General features: G+C 43.6%; 1 protein-coding gene across 32 annotated transcripts in view; it reads right to left on the bottom strand.

Annotated features, from left to right (window-relative positions):
• Positions 1–21,453, bottom strand: part of EXD3 (exonuclease 3'-5' domain containing 3) — a 296,432-nt gene that overhangs the window by 235,497 nt on the left and 39,482 nt on the right. For 6 of the 32 annotated variants that reach the window (XM_068657214.1, XM_068657213.1, XM_068657234.1 and 3 more), the window contains exon 3: positions 5,333–5,422. The exons of the other annotated variants lie outside the window; for them this stretch is intronic. The gene's annotated coding sequence lies outside the window, so the exon portion shown is untranslated. The remainder of the gene's footprint in view (positions 1–5,332; positions 5,423–21,453) is intronic. 32 annotated transcript variants of the gene reach the window in all.

The raw sequence follows: 21,453 nt of genomic DNA on the forward strand, positions 1-21,453 counted from the left end.
AGTTCCACCTATTTTACAGTCATTTGTTTATCACATAGATCTTCTTACTACCCAGAAATAGACGCTTCATTTCTTTACGATAAGGATATGGAAAAAAAAAGGCACTGAACCAGCAAAGAAAAAAGAAAAAGGAGTTAAAAAAAAAAAAAAGTAGCAGAAGGCCAGTGCCTACAAGCAACACTGCTCCAGTACACAGAGCAACGGGCAACTTCAGCCCTCCACCACCACGGTGGGCTGAGGAGCTCCCTCCCGAGCCATCCAGAGGTGGCTTGCACAGCACCACGAGGGCAGCTGTGGCCGTGGGAACCCCCCAGGACAAGACCGCGCAGCTAACAGCCGCCTCCTACGCTTACTGAGTTTATCCAGGTTACCTAATTCATCCCAACAAGGAGATTGCTCTTCCTCTGCTTCAGTTTTATGGAGTTTTTACAAAATGATCATTGATTTTTGCACATTTAAGGAAGTCATTTAATGACATTATTACCATAAGATTCACTGGAACAGCTGAAGGCTTGAAACAGAACGAATACAACAGAAGTCGGTAGAGTAATGCTATTCTAGAGTACCTCCTTTTGCCTAATTACTTCTGACATTAAAACTAGAAAGCAGCTGACAACATATCAACAGATGTCTATCAAAGTCTGTTGCATTATCAAAGCTGTCACCCTCAACATGGTGAAACCCACCAGTTTGGCACAAATGTATTTTTAGTGGACGTTCCTGTTCAAGTAAGTAATATCAATAATAAGCAAATTGTTGTGACACCACAGGCATAAATAAAAACTGAACCCATGGAGAATGCCCTGCACACCAGAGAGCATGTCTTCCTGCACACATGTCCAGCACATCATCAACACCAACAGCATACCAAGAAGAAAACAGCTGGCGCATGCTGGTACTCGCTATGTGAAGCACCATCAGAAACCAAGAAGTTCCCCCCAGCCTTTTCAGCCTATAGCTGACAGTGCACGTCGCAGGCCAGCAGCTCACTTCAGGATGCTTTACTCCTGATAGTAGAGACGAGCCTCTATTAGAAAGGCAGCAGCTTCAAACAGCTGGGTCACCCCGTCCCTTCCAGCTAGGGCAGAGTTTACCAGCAGCGTCTGGCTGAAGGTAATGAAGAGATAAAGCACTTCAATAGATTTGCAGTGGTGCTGCAAGGAGGGTTTATACCACAGGGTGGGCAGAAGCAATCTAACGGACCCTCCTGCGATGAGGTGAATCCTCCTTTCCAAAGGAAGGCAATCAAAGAAAAATTCATAGCTTGGACTTGAGCTTCTGAAAACAGAAAGACCTTTAAATGTGATGCTTCAGTGCTTTCTGCCTTAAAGCTCTCCCATTTGAGGTACACGGTGACTCGTAAAGCACATGTGAGTTAGAGGAAAGAGCCCAGGCACTCGCACGCCCAGGCAGGGCTCCTGCCTGTCCCATGCAGATCTGCACCCAGACATTTACCTATCATGGCATTTGGTAAGAATAATGTTTGCCTTTTTTTCTTGTAAATCCAAAGAGTCATGACTACGGAGGACAAACTAAATACACGACTCTTTTAAGTATTCCTGCCACCTCCGGAATTACTTCGGAGACAGTTTGCTATCTTGCTTCTTGGAAGCTAACTGCCACAGAGGCTCATTGCATCAAGAGAAAAAAGCCTGCCTACAGTCTCCCGTCACCTTACTGCTGGCTCTGAGCTTCTGAAGGGCTCCCAGACCAGTGTGCTTCATCACCTGCAAACCTCCACTCCCACCAAGAGGCTCCCGCAGCCTAACAGCATGTGCAAATACTGCCTACAGATTCAAGGGTAGGACCACAGCTGCTGTTCTCTGCCTTTTCTTATTTGCCTCCACCTTCCCAAAGTACTTATGAAGTCCCCCTGCTCCACCAGTGACATGATCAGGTCCCACTCTGCAGAGCAAGCTCTCCTTGATCATGGCGCTGTTCTTACACATTAATCACATTCAGTCTCTTGGGAAACTCATCCTGCAAACAGGCAGAACAGCACGAGGCACTGCTGAAGCCCAGCGCAAGGCTGCGAGCATGTTCCCCAGTGTCCAAGGTGGCTCTCTAGTCACAGCCTGGTCCCAGGGGAGGATACTGGCTCTGGACCGCAAGGTTTTGTGGTTCACACCTGCTTTTCCCTTTGGAGGCTGAAAGAGCGTGACTTTGTTTTCTGGTCTCTAGCACCCTCTACTGACAAACCACTACCGAGCTGCTCATCCGTGCAGACCCATCCAGTGCCCAGTGCAATCAGAGAGGTTTCAAGCTGGAAAAGTCATATACTGCCAACATAATCACACCTCCTTTTCTACATGAACATGTTATGACTTCAAATTTCTTCTCTCCTATTTGTTTTTCCAGATGTTTCCATAACATAATACTACTCACAGATGCACCTCTCTCCTCTTGGTTTGCTCTGGTAACTGAGCCCGCTACATAAAGGAAGCCACCCTACTCTTCATAGCTGTGCTACCTTAAAACCCTTTATATTTCCCATCCTCTACACCTAACAATGACCTCCACCACCTTGCATGCAGCACCTATCCTCTCCCTTCTTTCCAAAAGCATGTCCCAGGGAGGTGACCTAAACTCCAACAACAATTTGGAGAACAAAAACCACAATAAACCAAAGCACAACAGTCAAGCTCTGACGTCAGCTAACTGTGCAGACCCCCAGTCCCATGCTCTTGGTGCACGATTCCCCCCGCGGGCCGCACCCCACACCTCTCCCATGGCTCCCGTAGCACACTGACTCCCTGAGGTCCCTCGGCTGGGCAGGAGGAGCAGGGAGCAGCGGGGCAGAAGCGGCTGCAGAACCTGGAGCGAGAGCTGCACCTGGCAGGGGGGCTCTGCACCACAGCAGCCTGGCAGAAAGGTAGGCAAGGGAGGATGTGGTGACACAGACCTCTGTCGTGTACCCAGCATGACCCCGTAACGTGTCCAGCACGTGGATCCCAAGCAAAGAGATGCAGGTACACTGAGATATTTGCACCCAGACTCTCTGCAGTCAGCATATATTGGAAGAGAAGGGCTTCGCTTAGCTAAATCACTGATGTGATGCATACTGACCTGCTGTGCTGCACTTTAAGTTTCAAGGTGAACAACAAACACTAAGAGCAGAGAATATTCTGCGTAAATGTAGCAGAGAAATAGAAACCTAATCTTCAGAGAGGTGTTGACTTTGGAGGTTGATTTTCAGCCTCACTCTTACCTGCATTTTTCTGCTGCTTGCTTTTTTGTATTCAGATGAAGAAAAGGCCAGAAGAATAAGCCCTGCTTGCCAGTTGGCTTACACTGGGTAGACCAAAGTACACTTTTGCAGGCTATATAGACACTTACCCTAAATATCTAAATGCTATTTCAAGCTCTTGAAGGTTGTAGCTAATCTACAAAGGTTCTCCATTTCCGTACACAGAACCCCAATGTAGCACTTTACTTCCAAACTAACACCTTTAAAAAATGAGCAAACTTTGGAAATACACAGTGCAGAATTTCAACTAGAAGTTTTAAAAAAAAAGGTTAAACATATAGGAAAACAGGTCAGGGTGGCACACAATTTACAAATTTAATTCTAAGTTGTTGGCCATGACTGAGAACTACTACAATGCACAAGATTTGAAAAAGAAACTTTAAAAAGCCATGGGATGCAATAGTCAAGACTGTAACAGTAATATGTATGTCCTAACTAGGAGATATGGTGCAGTTGTTGTAAATGCTGACAATTCAGTACCTGAGTGCTTCCCAACTACTGCCCCAAATAATCTTTCTTTACTCTCTTATTTCCAGTCCTAGAATAACCTAATATTAACTCCAAAAGCAGAACAACTCTACAGACTCAATACGTGACTTTGCTATCTCCCAAACCAGAGCTGGAGTGGTTCCATTTTGACTTCAAGACCTTTGCCTGCTTCCCAGCATTCTGATTTCAAGTTCAGACACCACAATTAAGCAATGAAGCCAGCATTGTTAACATCTGTCCAGTGCTCTGGGGGGACAGCACATGAATGTTTTCTCCTGGATTGCTGAGGAAGCTTCACTATCTTGCTTAAACCTATTCATTTTTTTTTCTTTTAATGCATTAACCATCCTCCAGAATCTGAAGCTTCTAAAGGGCTTTGACTGAGGGGTTCTGGCAAGCGTGCCTGTGACAGCTGAAGCCACTGCTCTCACCAGCTGCTCACCCCACCTCTCCCTGCCAGGAGATGCTGCCTGTGAGCACAGCTGGCTGAAGTCTGCACGTCAGATGCCTCGGCTATCTCAACTCTCGTTTTGGCATATAAATGTGAACAGGGGGTGAAAGTATTTGCACCGAACTGCTGCGCTCTGAACTAGAGATACTGAGATATAAGGATACATTCCTTCTGCAGCACTAATAAACAGTGGGGGACAGTCATGTCTTAAATTATTGCAGCTGTTTGGCCAGCAGACATGAGTCAGAGCAGTAACACACACCGATCATCAATGCATGTAGGAACATGATCTGAACTCTCACCTCCTGCCAAATGCTTCACTTTGGGGGTTGATCCTCAGGGATCACCAAGATTCTTCAGCCATATCTGCACTAGAGAGTTTTGGAAGCACAAGCATGTTGGTAAAAATGCAGTAAAAATAATCACTTCCCAATTGACAGATGCTTGAGCAAACTCCCAGACAAGATGGATACAATTTTAGGAATCATGTCATTTAGGGAAGGAGGGAGGGAGGGAGGTTTGTCTGTGACAAAATAGTTGGAAGCTTTCCTTCTTATGGAGGCTTTGCTTGAGTAGCTGTAGCTGTAGACACAGCACTAAAACATAACCCTTTACTGGATGAATGGATAAGCTCAGCAATCCAGTAAATCTCTATCTTGATCTGCTTCCCTTGTTAGTCTCCCTTTCTATTCACTCAGAGGACCTTAAACTATACCATGCTGATTTCTTCATGATTACTTTCATTCCAGACCAGGCCTAAACACTACTAGAATCAAAGCACAATAATCCAAGGATTTCCGTTCAAATTAACATTTCCTCTGTTATTCCTGTTGTTAGCAAATCCCTCGGATCCTGTCTGTAGCTCCGCATCTTCCGTCCTGGGCCGGAGTTAAGGCAGCAGGTCTGCAGCTTACACAGGATCCAGGCAACACTCAAGTTGGTGATAAGTGCCTTTTCTTTCTCCCAAAGGCACTGCTGGTATGCCTTGCAAATATTTCCAAAATGCAGGAATCCCACAAGCTATTGGCATTTTAATTTCTAGGTTATCTTATCAGACTTGACCTAGATTTTCTTCAGGTTTTTCTCACCTGAGAGCTGATACACCTTGTTAACAACATGAAGCCTGTCTGTTTAGTAAGTTTTACCTCTTATTTATGTTTGACTTTGATGTGGGCATCTCTATGCATGGGTCCTCCTCTCTCCTTCAAAGAGGGAATATCCTCTTTGTTAAGTGCCTGAAATGCAAATAACATTTTGACTTCATGAACTTCTTATCAAACTAATTGACATTTCATGTAAAAGCTCACGTGGTGAAACATGAGTTTCAGAGTGGCCTGACACGCTGAGGCAGAAGGCAGCAAGGAAGGAGGAACGTTAGATGACACAGAGAATGGAGATGTAGGAGATGCAGCCACCAGAGCTCAACTAATCAGCAACTATAGTGACCTAAAGCTGAAGGAGACACTGGCTTCACAGTAGCTGAAGATCCTCACTGCTATTTAAAATATAAAAGAAGGGATGGCAGATTACTGGCCTGAGATTTTGACCAGTAGATCCTTTTATAACACAAGATCAAATCTTACAATGCACTGATGGCCTTGTCCGAGCACTGAGAAGACCACTGTCTTGAACAATTTCCACTACTACATCTAAGGAACTAAAAAACCTTGTACTAATCCTTCAGTGTGAGGGTCCTCAGTGATTCTTTCTGAGCAATTATTTTTTTCCCTGTCATCACCAAACAATGACAAGACCAAGTAAAGCTGCTTCCCAGGGTCAGTCAAGTCTCTGTCAAGCACTCAGAGCATGAAGTCAACAACTCCACCACACTTGCCTTGTATGCCTCCTCTGCTTGCACCCACAGCCAGAGAAACAGTATCTTTCTGGAGATAATCTAATGTCAAATCCCAGAAAGTCAGAACAAATTCTGACCACACTATTCACCATAGAGTGTGTGCCAAGTTTTGGATCTCTTCCCAAGCCATTTCAGTGTTATCTACATCATGTGCGATAATAAGTTGCTTTCAGAACTCCTTTGGGGGAGAGTTCTTCCTCACCTTTTAACTCCTGAATAAGCTTGAGAAGGTCTTCTTCAGTCAGCAGGCTTTCAATGCAGTGTTTATATACCCCACGAGTTGGAATAACAAGGTCATTTTTGGTGGCAGAAACAATTTTCACATGGCACAAAGGAAAATTTGGAAGTTGAGGTTCAGTTCTTCTCACAACATATCTTGTAGGTTGGCAGCGTGTAGTCAACAAACGATTCCTCAAACACCTGTACCAGGAGCCAGGCCTTCCATTTGTTTTTGAGTATGTCTGGAAAATGGGTCTCCGGCGACCTTCGCACTGCCCTTTGCTGCTTCTTCTGCCTTTCCATCCTCTTTCTGCATCACCACCCAGCAAATGAGTCATACAGTTTCAGGGGGAGCAGTGTACCTGAGTTCAATGGCTGAGATTTATGTTCCAGAAGTGGCATGTGCAGCACTGTGCATGAGACTGGCTGCACAGACCTAGAGATCCCAATATGCTACAAAAGTCTCTACCATTATCTTCAGAAAAAGTTGAGAAAAATGCTGCATTAGCCAACTTTTGCACTGTTACGCATCCATAAACAGTATTATTACCCTGAAAGGCATGTGTTTTTCTCACTATGATTTATTAGCTGCAGTTATAGTTGCAATAATCATGGTCTAATTTTTCACAAAGTACTACAGTTTATGCATAGTTTTAACCACCTTTTGAAAGACCTTTAAGTAATGATGAATCGACCCATAAAATAATACAAATGTTAGAACCAACATATTATTCTCCTTTAGGCATGGGTAGGAATATCTGATTTATGTCTGCCAAATGATTTGGCTTCTGAGCAACTGGCAACAAATTCAAAGTTAAATTGCGAAGCTGTGGGCAACCACTTGCAAAGATCAGGATTCTTTCCTTTTTCATTTCAACATGAAATGCCATGTCTGTTCAGGGGTGATTTAATCTAATTCACTTGTTCACAGAGCAGCAAGTTAGCTACTTCAAGCTAGTGTGCATCTACACTACTTTGCCACAATGCCATAAAGTGCCTCTCTTATTAAGCTTTATGTACGCACAAGTCCACACTTGTTCAAAGTAACCACTGGAGAAAGATCCCACCCTACGGAGCTCTCCTGCAAAGCTCTCCATTCTGCGAGTTTGTTCATGCAGATGCCTACCAGAAACTGCAGGGTCTGAAAAGAGATGGAAAGGGAATCCTAACTTCTCCTTCAATGTAACTAATCCAGCCAACTCCATTTCCATGCTGCTGGCAGGCACTGTGGAGGCGACATTTTGGGATGTCTGCTTACGTGGTCAGTAAAAGGAACAGGATGCTACACGCTCAGAATGCCCAGGACTAATGTGTGTGTCTCACCTGAAGAGAGACCATCACCTCTAGCTCCTTCTTAAGCCCCAAAGAGGCTGCACACTGAACAAAAGTGGCACCATGCATCATCCTCAGGATGCACGATAACAGAAGAGTTGGGTGCTTTAGCCAACATTCACAACAGAACGGTGCTCTGCTACATCTGCTTGCCTCTACATTGTTTGCATTGCATCCTTTTCTTACATGCTTTTAAAACTTTCTTAGAAGTTTTGAAGGATGGTCCCAAACATCATCGCTTACACCACCTATCTGCCCTTCATGGCCTTCCACACTGGAAAGCTGGCCTGTGATGCTATTTAACTACTTTTCCTGACTGCTTCAAAAGTGGAAGGGGAGCTATAGCTATGCATGCTGTCTTAAGAAAGGTGTTCAGTGGTGAGCATGCATTACCTCAGAGGAAAAGACCTCTTGTTCCCCTCCCTAGCTCCCCTGCAGTTATTAACTGCTATTTTTTCAAATATCAGGTTTTATACAAATGAGGGCAAATCTATATAACCCTGATGCTGTCACAGGTCACAAACCTAAAATGAGGCAACAATCCAGGTACCAAAGCAGCTCGCTCCAGCTTTGAGTGCTTCTGCTACAGAGCTAGAGGAAGCCAGATGTGCACACAGATACCAACCATCCACGTCCCGTCTCTTGAACATGCCCAGAGGAATGTCTCTTGCCAACCTTCAAGCAATAGGTGCAGTGCAGAGCAAGGCAGAAAAGCCTTTAGCACAGCACTCCCTGCAGGGTGTTTCAGTGAGGTGAGACCACAGAAAACAGACAGGGGTCCTGCTTGACAAGAAAGGCACTAGTTGAAAAGATTTGTACCTGTCCCATGTATTCCCATCTTGTTTGAGGTACCTTTGCATTCAGCAATGGACTGACTGCATCCCCTGCACAAATGCAGACCAGCTTCTTAAAAGCTGCATGTTACTGTGGGCTGTTCCTGTCCCTCTTCAGGGAATTTATCAGCCCAATGATAGAAATAAGGTGCAGGAAAGTTGCTACTTATATTCTTTTTCAGGGAAGAAAGTTCTTGCAGCCTGATGGTGTTTACAGACAGCAATATTTAGTTTAAAAAAAAAAAAAAGCGCAAGAAACTCCCCAACAGAGAAGAGCAGTGCTGCAAAAGGCAGAAGCAGAGGGACTGCTCAAGTTGTAACATTTCAAAGCACATCCATGTGAATCTCACAGAAGAAAAGACCTCCCTGAGAAGTGGGATTTTCCTGCCCCAACAAAGACAGCATACCACAACTCAGGAAACCACTAACTTCATTCTCAAATGTGCTGGATGGACACAGCACATTTTTAGAAGAACTGCAGCATTCCCTCCCCATGCAGGCAAGACTGACTGCATAATTGCTCCTCATCGTGCCTCTCACTTGCTCCAAAGCTATCTGGAATACAATAAGGAAATCAGGGGTAACACGCTGGCAACAGAAAATTGCCAACTCCTAGAAATTATTAATCCCTTCAAATGCTGAAGGAATATCCTTTCTCAAAGCTGTGGTCTGTGAAGTTGGCACAGCTCATACTGAAGAGAAATACCATCGTCACTGGCACGAAAGCATGAAGCAGCAACCTGTGCTGATGAGATGCTTGGTCTGGGTTTTCTTCACAGGTCCTTCTACCACCTCCATCAGTCGAAAGAGCCTGGGGAAAACAATGGCCTGAGCCAGAGGCTCAGGGAGGAGGGAAGTTGCTCATCAATAGTAATTAACTGCCGCTTGCTATTTACCGGGAGCAAAAACTTCTTTTAGAGCACTGTGCATCTCCCTACAGAGCTCTAACGGAAATTTAGTGAGTGAGGCACCAACTCGGGGCTGCACAAACTTTTGCAATCCCTGCAGACAGCAGGCGTCAGCTGCTAATGCTTCACAGAGCCCCGCCACTGCCCAGTGCTGCTCAGCACCAAGCCCCACACTGCTGCACACAGGAGAGGTCCCAAGAGGTGCAGGGCAGTGTCTGCATCCAGATAACATTGTTTTAGTATAGGGCTGTATCTCTGTTTTCACATATTAATTAACAGCTCATATTCTTGAGGACTGGGGCAAACTTGCAGCCCAGACGTTTTGAGATGGGAGCACTGAGAAAAACACAGGTATGAGGCATGCCTGACCTACACTTACACTGGCATTTGCAGCTTTATTGTCATTTTCGCCCATCTGCGACATTCAATGCATTGTCTTCCCCAGCCTGAGGAAGGACGCTGACGCATGGCACAGCCTACCCACTTGTCACCCTCAAACAAAGAGGAAGCTTGCAAGCGTGAGATCAATAACTGGAAGACACAACGGCAGTTTGTCCCTGACGCCGGGCAGTTAATCCTGATGTATGATCCCCTTGTGAATTTAAAACACTAGATACATATTGTCTCTGGCCATGATTACACATCTAACAACTCACACTCTGGTAGATTAAAAGAATTTGTTTTGTGGTCACAAAACACTACAGAAAATAAAAAACGTCCAAGAAAAAAAAATACAAGGAGGCTCAAAACTTAAAAAATATGCCATGCACTAAGAAATAAGTGGCTTCTAAGTTATGGCTTATGAGTGCAATACAGCAACAGAACAATATTAGAAAGCTTTCATTTAAAAAAAATCATATTTGTACAACACTTTCTTATTTCACAGAATTGATCATGTGCAATTATTTGTCAGTATTTATAAAGGCAGATGCCAATTTAAACACAAGAAAACTACTCTAAGTGCAGCATGATGTTAAATATAACACGAATGCAAATTTCATGGTTCAACTAGAACACTTTACAAATACTGAATATTGATTTTATTTCTGTACACTCCTTGATCTTGAGATGTGTAGACTGGAATCAGTGCTAACATCAACACTTTGATATACTAAATGAACTCACTCTGTTATTTCAAAATGGATTTTAAAATCCAATTTAAAATTTCAAAATGGATTTTATGTTTAAGTTCAGTAGCATGGCAAAGACAGCGCAATCCTGAACTTAAGACCACTTCAACACGTATTCTTAATTCCACTGGTTCACACCTGCTTACCTGCGAAGAAATTAACAATCCATTTACACCGATTCTCATTGTGGTCCAGTTTAAATTTTCTGGGAGGGAATCTAAATTGGTGAAGATTGTCACAAATTAAAAATAAGAAAAAAGTAGCAAAGGAAAAGCTATGAAGATAAGGTGACTGAGGACACCAGAACATATATATTAAAAATACACTTTTCCATGTATAATTTACATCTTCTCAGTCAGAATGATTAAAGCTAGTTCACAGGCAACTAAATAATTTACATTTGTTTCTCAGATAACAGATATTCAGTTTAATATGCTCACAGCAACCAGTTCTGAGAGTTGGAACAGAGCTCTGGAGGTCTCCAGAGCTCCTGAGGAGAGAGAAGAGTACTGCACTAGCACGAAGGACGTGCCTGCTGTACTAAAAGGCAGATGCCTTCAGAGCACTGTATGTTTAGTCATCTCTTTATCAAACCCTTAACTAATTAAACAATCCTCTTGTCAAAGAGGACAGTCATTGTTTGTGTGACCAATGCCCTGTAAACATAATGGGATAATCTGCCTTTCTCCTTTTTTTTCTCCCTCAATTCTTCCAAACAGCTGGGGGATGCGCTGCCTGCTCTCTAGGAAGCCTCTGCTCATCTGTCATTCTCCTCTGCTTGCAGCGCGCTGCTGCCGCACGCAGCATCAGAAGCCAAGCTTCAGACAATAACGCCTCAGATGCAGCAACAATCAATCTGATACTGTGCCATTAACCAGTCCCCGGGCCTCTGAAGGGCCAAACGAACAATTAGCAGGGAAAAAGAAGCCATTCCTTGATAGAATCAACAATTAAAACTATATTGATATACAAACTGCAAAAGATGCTAAAATGAAAGCATTTCCAGTGCCCTCTTTTGACTTCAGTATGAAGGAAGAAAGAGCTTGCAAATGACAAAACTTTTATCAGGTGGCATTACGCTTGTTCTTATATCTGCACAGCAACAGCAGCAAAAGCCACCAGCCACCCATTACAGGCTCAAGTCCTTCTGAAGATGATCTCCAAAGCCAGGTATACACGGCACCAGCTGACAGCAGGGCAGCATCTCCCCTCCAGCACACTTCCGAACAAGCACCTGGCATCTTTGCCATGCCTACAGAATTGAGCATGACTGCTACCTGTCACAGACAGCCTTCCTGAAAGCTTCTGGATTCCTACTTAGAGCAGCCTAGACGCTGTCAATAGGAAGTTTAGACTAGCCAGACATGACATCTTGAAGTCAAATGCAGTAGCCTGAAACCAAAACGAATTGTTTTGAACACAGGCAGATTCTGCTGAACCGTCTGTCCTTCTCAGGGGGAAGCCAAGACCATGCGGGGAGGAGGGCTGTTGTGCACGGCCCTGGGGACACAGTCAGGATACGGCCCCATGCAGTCGGTGCTCGACACAGAGCCTGGCAGCAGGAGTTGGGTCCCGCACCTGCTGTCAGGCTGAGGAAACGTGATGCTTCCAGGAGGCAGAAGTATGGGAAGGAAAAATTACATCCAAAAACGAAAACCTTTCAACGTCCATCAAAAGAAAGTTCATGGTTCTCTGCAGGCCCATCGTTGTTTTGAACATCAGAAACACCCGATTACCAAAATCTTTGCCGAACCACAGACAGGTGGAGGACAAAGAGGGGACACAAGAAGGATGATGTTCTTTCCTGGCCCACCAGCCCAGCTCCAGGACCACTGGCTTTGAGGAGAAATCCCCTCCACCCAAGCATCCAGTTGTCCACCTCAGGCAGCGCCCTGCTCCCAGCCAAGACAGGAGGCAGGAGCTGTCTTGCTCGGCTGCAGGGATGCTCAGGCAGGGCAGGGTGAATGTCGCACCGCGCAGCTCACAGAGGGGTTCGGGTGCCTGCCTGTCTGTGCCTGGCCTGACCCACAGCTCTCGGCAGCCCCCGGAGGAGCCAGCCTCCTCTAGGGAGGCAGAGTGGAGCCCCGTCCTTCGCTCAGCACGGAGCGAAACCCAGGAGAGCAGCACAATGGAAAGCCTGTTTCTCTTTGCGCTCATCTAGACCGCAGCAGGAAAAAAAAAAAAAAAAAAGCAAAACTGCTCTATTTTTATTTTTAATCTACCACCAAGAGAGACATTATAGAGCCATGCTCAAATCCGTATGAGTTCCTCATCCCAATCCAAGTTAAACTCATCAAGTGTAAAGAAGACATCCCAAATGAAATACATAAAAGAAAAGCCAAAATGATGTTATCCTAGCAAAATTTCAAAAATGTACATATCTGTAACAAAACAACCAACAATATTGGCCTTATGGCTCTTTCTCCGTCTCTCTCTCATTTCTGTTTTTTGTTTTTCTTCCCCCATGTTCCCTCCCCACCTCATCACTGCAGCCAAGTTTTAAACAATATACATGAAAATAGCAGCTTTCAATCTGTTCCTGGAGTAGCCAAGTTAATGAGGCCACATGGCATCCCAGGGCTCTCTGGAGGGAAAGGTTCAAAATGCTTCTTAGTGTGGCCTGTGCTGCTCTAAAAAATGTCAAGCATTTTAAACTGGCTAGCATTCCACTGCCGTTCTCCCCTGCTCTCCAAGCAGAAGAGCATTCAGATTTCCAAATGCATATTGTGGAAAGAATGAAGTGCTTCTGGAAAAACTGAAAGACCAATTTTCCTTTCTAAATTTAAAGATTTATAAATCCATGCAAATCTTTTTCAAAAAAAGAGAGTGCTTCTGCACGTTACAGCACAGCAATCAAACAGTTGTTGTAGAAACAAGTACCTGTTTTTCCTGACCTACATTTCAGGTTGGCAGGAAATCAAAGTCCATGTGAAATTACAACAGATTTTGAACAGACTTGTATGCACCCTCCAATCTCAGCTATTAAATCTGCTTGGGCCCAGCGAGTTCATTTTTGTAAGAAGGAAGGTCCCACTTTTTAAAATTACACATGCTCGGTATTACGTAAATGCAAATAGGTAGTCTTTTTGTTGTAACACTGAAAGGGAGAATTGGTTTTCCATAGAATTTGGTTCAACTAGAGACATTTTCCTCTCCTTGAACTGCTATATTTTATCTCCTATATTTATCATAAAAGCCATGTGGTAACCACAAAAAGAAAACGAGTCTAGCTTTGTCCTGAAGGCCTCAGTATGAAAAGCCTCCCTGGTTCACAGAGGCCTGTGTGGGTCCTGTGTGCACATAAACAAACAGCAACCAACAAAAGGTGTTTTTCAGCAAAGTCCACCCACAGCCGGCGAGCGGGACACAGTCACAGCATCAGTCATATGGGAACACTCTCACCTGCTTCCCTCCTGACCCCGCCAGCTTGAGGCGGTGTGAGAGCAGACGGGCTGCGGTCCCAGCTCTCCGCAACATGCGCGTGGCTGTGCTGCTCCTGCCTGTGAGCTGGCCTGGGAGACAGCAAGCAGGGCTGCACAGGTTAACAGTGCCACCAGAACATGCCACCAGCAGGGATTCAGCTGCATCACCGAACTGCTTCTCCCAACTCTTACGACTGTGCTCCCAGGAAGCGGGACTGCTGATAGACTCCAGGCTGCAGCCCGCTCCTCTGTGGGATTTCCACCTCTACAACAGAAAAGTCTGCTGATCCCAGCAGGAATGGAGTGCTGCAATAGAGAGACAGGACGGAGAAGAGCTCGTGTTTGTGAGGACTGAGCTCGGAGTGCACAGCACCACAGTCAGCTTTGGAAAGAAAATCCACCTATTACACTGGAGATTTCACCCCAGAATGCTCTATGTAAGAAAGAAGCGTACTCCCCATCTTCACCTCTGCAAGTTTTATTTGTACATGAACAATCCACTGTGCTTTTGCTATCTGGTTTACCATAAGTTTGCAAAAACTTCATGTGAAGGGAACATATTAAGTTTCCTTTCTTTTCATGCCCACTTTCAGATCTCTGTAGTTTCACAATGTCCATATTTCACTAAAATTAAAATTGCTGCATTGCAAAACACATCCGAGACAGAAAGTTTCAATTAAGTCTTCTTTTTAAAATGTTTTTCACAATCACGACAAATTCTTGAAAAATATATCTTCTTCAGGCCAAGTGTGTTCCAATACGCTGTGTGTGCAAACCCCAGTGAGCAGACTTCCCACCTATGCAAATTCATGTGAATCCAAACATACTTTCACACACATATGCTAACAGATGGATTTTTGTAGCGCTATCTATACTAACCAGACCAAGCCTAAAAACCTCGTGGTACCCCACTGAATTCCAATCTCAGACCGACATACAGTATAAGGAGCCAGACATCCATTAGCAGGAATCTAAACAGCACTCTGCTTTGGGAACTGCTGTTTTTGCTTATGTTTTTTGATTTATACCTCATAACTGCAAAACTAATGAGATTCTAATGAAAAGTAGGACATTATTCATTTGTTTCCCCCCAGGAGGTTAAGCATATTTTCAACAAGCATGCTGCTGATTAAAACAAGAGGTGATGGTTTTAAGAATCTTGTACGTAAACCTGTTCCCAAATGAGCATGTTCTAAAACAATACACTGCTTTCTGTAGTTTACAATTTCAGAAGCCTTCACTGCCCTTAGCTAAGTGATTTTGTTCAAATACATATATATATATACACACACATACACTTGCCACTGCTACATGAAGAATAAACATCTAACCTGTGTATCAAGTTATTGCACTGAGATCTTGATAAAATACAAAAAGGACAAACCTTTGGTTATTTTGCTTCTTCCATGCCCCAAAGAAATCACTCAAAAACCCTGCATGGATGTAAAACATAAGACTGTAACTTTTAAAGATTGATAGGTACTTAAAATTGAGAAACTAAATGTAGTCAGATGCACAGAACGTTAGTCTATCTATACAGCTCTCACAGAAAAAGCTGTAAGTCCAACCTAGTATATTAGGCACAAAATTACTATCCATTTAAAAGTGCACCCCCTAAATATCAGTGTTAGACAGACTCAAAAACTCAAAAACAACTGTATTAATACACAGGCCTGCAGTACGATGGTTGTATTTCACATCTATAAAACTTTCTACAGTAGTTGCTATTCAGTCATAGACTTAACATGTCTCTAGTGTATCCCACATAATTTGTATGCATCCAAGAGTGCTTTACACTGTCTTTTTTCACATTCAGTTTATTTCAGACAGTACAGTACTCCTAAGATCTACTGTATAACATCTAGAAAGACTCTGATCTGAAACTCAGTCCCTCAATACAATAGGGTCACTGAAAAACGAAACACTAAACCAGAGCTTTTAAATAGGCATTTAAAATAGGAAATTAGTTCTATAAACATAAAACATTTGAACTGCCCATTTGTTATGGATAACTTAGTAGGGCCGCCAATTACAAAAGTCATGGACTCCAAATTGGCAGCATTTGCTTTCCAACATTACATCAAAACCCTGACTCTACCATGCTGGAATTTAACTCCTCAAGACACAAAACAGAAATACAGCAACTACAAGTTAGAGAGGAACAATTTTAATAGTTTATTCATTAAAGCACATTCAGTTATTGCCTTATGGCTACATTGCACAATCCAAATTTAAAAGATTTTGATTGCAAAAGGCATCTTCTCTGGTGTTCAGGTTTGCCCAACTTCTTCCTTCTTTGCCTATATACTAAAAGATAAGATGCTAAGAGCATATTTTTCCTTCAAGCATTTCACTCCAGTCATCAAAATCACCAGGTGGCTTTAGGGAAACATAGGATTCAATCCACTGAATCTAAAATACCTCTTTCTTTAAAGTCAATAAACAATTCTGTAAGTGATCCTGCAGCACACAGAAGATGAATGTCCCACAAAAATCACAAGAAAGATAAGTTGTTCCACCCAACTGAACAAACATTTCCTCACAGTCACGCCCTCCTCACATAAAAGCAGGAATCTTTCTAAACTCATGCTGAACAATTCTAGTGGAAGGTCACAAACAATAACAATGGATAATTAAAACAATAATCAAGCTTAGTAAGACAAAAATTAAAAGTAAATAGCTCATCAGTTGTGTTGTTTTTTTTTTTTGGTGGTGGTGGTGGTGGTCATTTTTTTTTTTTCAAGCTGACCAAGCCTCAGTAAGAACATGTTTTGGACAGAAAAGAATTTGAAATTAAAAGATTACAAGATGCTATTCATCCAAGAAGCTCTCTCTACTTTGAGTACTATGGGATTCACTACAGAGCAAAGGGATTTTGTGGAACAAAGGAAAACAGAATGTAACAGACATGCTGAAGAGGTATTTGTGAATCATACATTCTTACGCTGCTAGGTGATTATCCATCCCCAAATCCAGCAGAAATTAAAAAAAAAAAGAAAAAGAATACCAATAAGAAAATCTGGTTTTGCAATGGCTTTAAGAGCCTTAAATTAACCACCCGACTGCATTTTTTTAAAGTACATTATGTCTGAATAAATAAATAAATTCCGAGCTGTTACATTTACAAAGTTTTTAAAACTATGTATAGCAGCTACAGCATGCTGTGAATCCAACACACCTGCAATATGCTCACACAACGGGATGAAAGTAATTGTGACCTATCAAACTATACCCATTGCCATATATTCTGAAAACATACAGTTCTCTTCAAAGCTTGCATCTGTTCATTCTTCTTTTGTTCTTATAAAAATGCCTAATTTGAAACAAAAGAAACAGAACATAAAATAGTCTAATAAATACTTATGTTACCTGTGGCACAGTAATTACAGGGCTATGTCAACTGTAATTCTAGTGGCAATATCACAAGTGAGACGGAAGCATTCAAAACAATTTCAACCCACGAGTGAGACACCAGCATCAATGCTCAGCATCTTCCTGCCTCAGGAACCAGCACTGGATTCTCCTGAAAGAGCTAAACTCCCACAGGAACTCAGGAGGAAACATCCTGATTTAAAGCCTTCCGTTTGGTTCCACTGATCTCTAGACAGTCAGAGACAACTCAGAGAGCTGCTCCAGGCCTCTTCTACCTCCCGTTGGAACTTGCAGGCTGACACATCTCCAGCTCTCCTGTGCAGCCAGCCCTGCAGCTCATCCCACTGGCCGTGCATCACCAGCCCTGCCCTCAGCACATGAAACTTTCAGTGCTTCTGCCCTGAAGATGCAGGAATAGGAGTGGTGTCAGGACCACCATTAGCATTAAAAAAAATGTTGGGATAATTTATCTAGACAATACAGATAGTATGTTAATTTGGAGTTTTCTATGAGGGATGAAATTAGATCAAGAACAAGTACTGCTCTGCAAAATGCTTCCTTCCCCTGCATCACCACCTTCTAAACAGAGGGTGATGAACCAAACCAGGGGAAGGGAAGGGAAGGGAAGGGAAGGGAAGGGAAGGGAAGGGAAGGGAAGGGAAGGGAAGGGAAGGGAAGGGAAGGGAAGGGAAGGGAAGGGAAGGGAAGGGAAGGGAAGGGAAGGGAAGGGAAGGGAAGGGAAGGGAAGGGAAGGGAAGGGAAGGGAAGGGAAGGGAAGGGAAGGGAAGGGAAGGGAAGGGAAGGGAAGGGAAGGGAAGGGAAGGGAAGGGAAGGGAAGGGAAGGGAAGGGAAGGGAAGGGAAGGGAAGGGAAGGGAAGGGAAGGGAAGGGAAGGGAAGGGAAGGGAAGGGAAGGGAAGGGAAGGGACCCAAGTGGTACTGTTACAGTTATGTTACCCTAGGTTTGTCATCAAGAATCCTTTTATTAACTCACCCTTATTAAACTAATATATATATATATATATATATATATATATATATATATATATATATATATATAAGATTAAAGGCAGAGAAAAGCATCTTAGGTAATACAGCAGAAGGGATTTTGTGCTGTTTAAATAACCTCCAATAACCTCCTCTCTCCAGTGACCATGTTCGACAGGTTATAAATTACACACCTGGCTCTTTCCTCATCACTTGTCTTTCCACTACCCCACAAAATCCTTACCCCTTGCCATTCCACAAGTCCCATCTCCTTCTTCTATCAGAGATAACTTAATTGGTACTCTTGAACAATTGTTCTCAATCATGCTTAGCTGCAGGACAGCTACTTCTGTACAAGACCTCTATAGAAGAAATAAAAATAGAACTTCAGGCTTTGTAGGAATGCAATTTTTCCTGCAATACACAGCATGGCTCCCTCTGCACCCTCTGCTAGGGTAACGTGTGAGGCAGCGCTTGACAGACAAGTGCTTTCTTAGCTACACACTCCAGAGCACATCCATCTTCAACACTGTGAAAGGCGACAGTTCTTTGGAAAAAAACACCACGTTGGTATGTGGTCATGTAATTAAAGACTGTCATAATTCACACCCACATTGTGGTAGGTTGGAGTTGTGCAGGCATACTTAGTTCTGGCATTTCCTCATTTTAGACTACTTGCATTTGAAATCTAAGTGATGTTTTTATCGTACCACATCATAAATTGATTGTGCAGAAAAAGCAATATCTTTGGAAAACAATTCCTCAGAAGGAAAACCCAGCTAGATCCCCTGCAAGAATTAAGCCACAATCCTGGCTTCTCAGACACACCCCAGGCCCGAGACAGGAACGCATCTGAAAAAGATTGAGCACATAAGCACTCTCACTGTGCTTAAAATTAAGCACATGATAAAGCACCGCATGCTTTGACAAATCAGCGCTACAGAGGAAATAGAGGGGGCTGAGATCAAGGAGAAGAAATGGGAAAGCCAATGGATTCAGAAAGGACGCCGGCTGACAAGGCCACACATTCACACCACTGGGCTTGAACACAATCTTCTTCTTTTTTACTCTTACACTAGACAAACTAAGAATAATATTGACGCCACGAGCAACGGCAAGAGATAACGCCATTGTTCTCCCTGCCGACGACGCATGCCTCCGCGTGGGTGTAGGATGGGTTAATCGCTATGGAGCCAGATCAAAAGCGGTTGTTAAGGGAACAAGCAGGAAAGGTGGAACAATGGCCGAGATAAGAAGCATCCCCACCAAAGTGTGACCAGACCTCGAGGTTTAGAGCTGCAAGGAGACAAGACTTGGGCCCCCACCCGAGTGACGCAGTTGCTTGGCCAAGGCCGAGCAGATGGAGGCCAAAGGAAGCGCAGCGGGCCTGGAGGAGCTTGGGCAGGGTGAGGAGCTGGCAGGGTGGCCAGGGACCGACAGGCTGCACAGGGCCACAGAACGAGCGGCCTCCTGAAGCAGGATGAAGGGGAAGGTGCGAACAAGAGCTCTCACTTAGACCTTTGCCAGTCTCTGCCACATGCTGCATGGGAGCAAGCTCCAGAGCAGCAGGCACGACCCACGGCTCCAGGACAGGCAAAACACGAGATGCGGAAGGCGCTTGTTAAAGCCTTCTCACTAATCAAGAGTTTTAAAAGCAGCCAACTTCTCGGTCACAAGATCCTGTCTAGCGACCTTCACCCCAAAGCTCCCTCTTTCTAGGAATTAACGTCAAATTATTTGCCTGCCCTTGCTGCACAAAACCGCTCGATTCTCACAGGCAGCCCCGTACAGAGGGTGCACTCAGCAGCGTATCATCTGCTCCTGCAATTCATAAGCTACAAATTGAAGAAACACACCAGGAGCTAAAATGAGTTTCCGAGAATGAAAACAGCTGGTAAAGAAACAAAAGCCAAATATTCTCCTGGCTGCTGGCTGATTTTTTTTTTTAATTTAGCTTAAAATGAAATGAAAAAAATCTGCTTGGAACCCAAATAGTCTCTAGATGAAAATGTGGTGTCTAGCCTGAAAAACAGAGGCTTCTGGACACAGTGCCAACAAGCACAGGATTCCCATGGACCTGGTGTTTCTCAAGCCCTTAATGTGGTTCAACTTAGGCAAGTGGTTTTAGGATTCCCAGTTTAAAATCTACAATGCACATCTGCAATTCATTTTCATTTCTTATTTTATTTCTTACTTCTTCAACCAACTCCAAATCATTTTACGAGTTCTTGCAATCCGGTACTAATCAGTTACTCATGCTGCAGGAGTCCCCGCTTCCTAAGAAGGGCTCCCTTTGCACAAGAAGCCAAACTGTGCATTTCATCAGCTGCATTTCGCCAGAAACAACAGTAACTACCTGACAAAATAAGAATGCTTGGCAATGCTAAACACATGATTCCATGAAAAATTTATATCCTAATACACAGAGTAATTTTCTGTTTCTTTCTTCTTCTATCAGAGTCACCACTTTAAACCAAAGACAACTCCTCTACCAAAAGGACTAATATAATTGCCTATTTCTAAGAGATTTGACAAGTGGCTTCAGGTTTAAGAATAAGAAGAAATTTTCATGCAGCTGTAATGGAGGAATTCCTGTATGAGAAATGCTAGTGGGTTAAAATTTTAAATGGGAGTGTGAAAAAATTTTAACTGTCAATACCTGCCCTCAGAACATCTAATATGTTAGACGAAATGTTGAGAAGACACACCAAGTAGGGCAGTTATTCCCAGAAGCAATTTTGACTTGGTAAAAAATGCTAACACATGATACAGACTGTTTTTTACTTCATTGCTCTCATTTAAAATACAGCTTATCTGAAGAAAAGACTCCATCTTCCCTTGTGCTGTGTGCAATACCAGCACTGAGGTTCACTACACACAACAGAGGAACCCAGTCAGTGGAGAACAATACATTTTTCAGGGGTCCAGTTAGCCTATCAGCACTCACCCTATAACAAGCCTCCAGTTCCTTGTCTTTTCCATAAACTGTGTTGGCAAAGCACAGACCAGAACATAATAAAGAGATTAGATTGGTTTTGCTCAGAAGTGTTCTCCCACTGGTGGTGGATGCAAATGAAACTTTTCTGGGTTTACTACAGACCCTGGTACCACCAATTAGAGGACCCAAGTGTGAAAGGGAATGGACAGGACTGCACTTCTGCGTGAAAATCTCAACTGCTCCTCTTCCCAGAGTGCTCTCAAGGTAAGGCT

The sequence above is a fragment of the Anas acuta genome, chromosome 20 (genome assembly GCF_963932015.1).
Source record: "Anas acuta chromosome 20, bAnaAcu1.1, whole genome shotgun sequence".
Taxonomy (NCBI): Eukaryota; Metazoa; Chordata; class Aves; order Anseriformes; family Anatidae; genus Anas; species Anas acuta.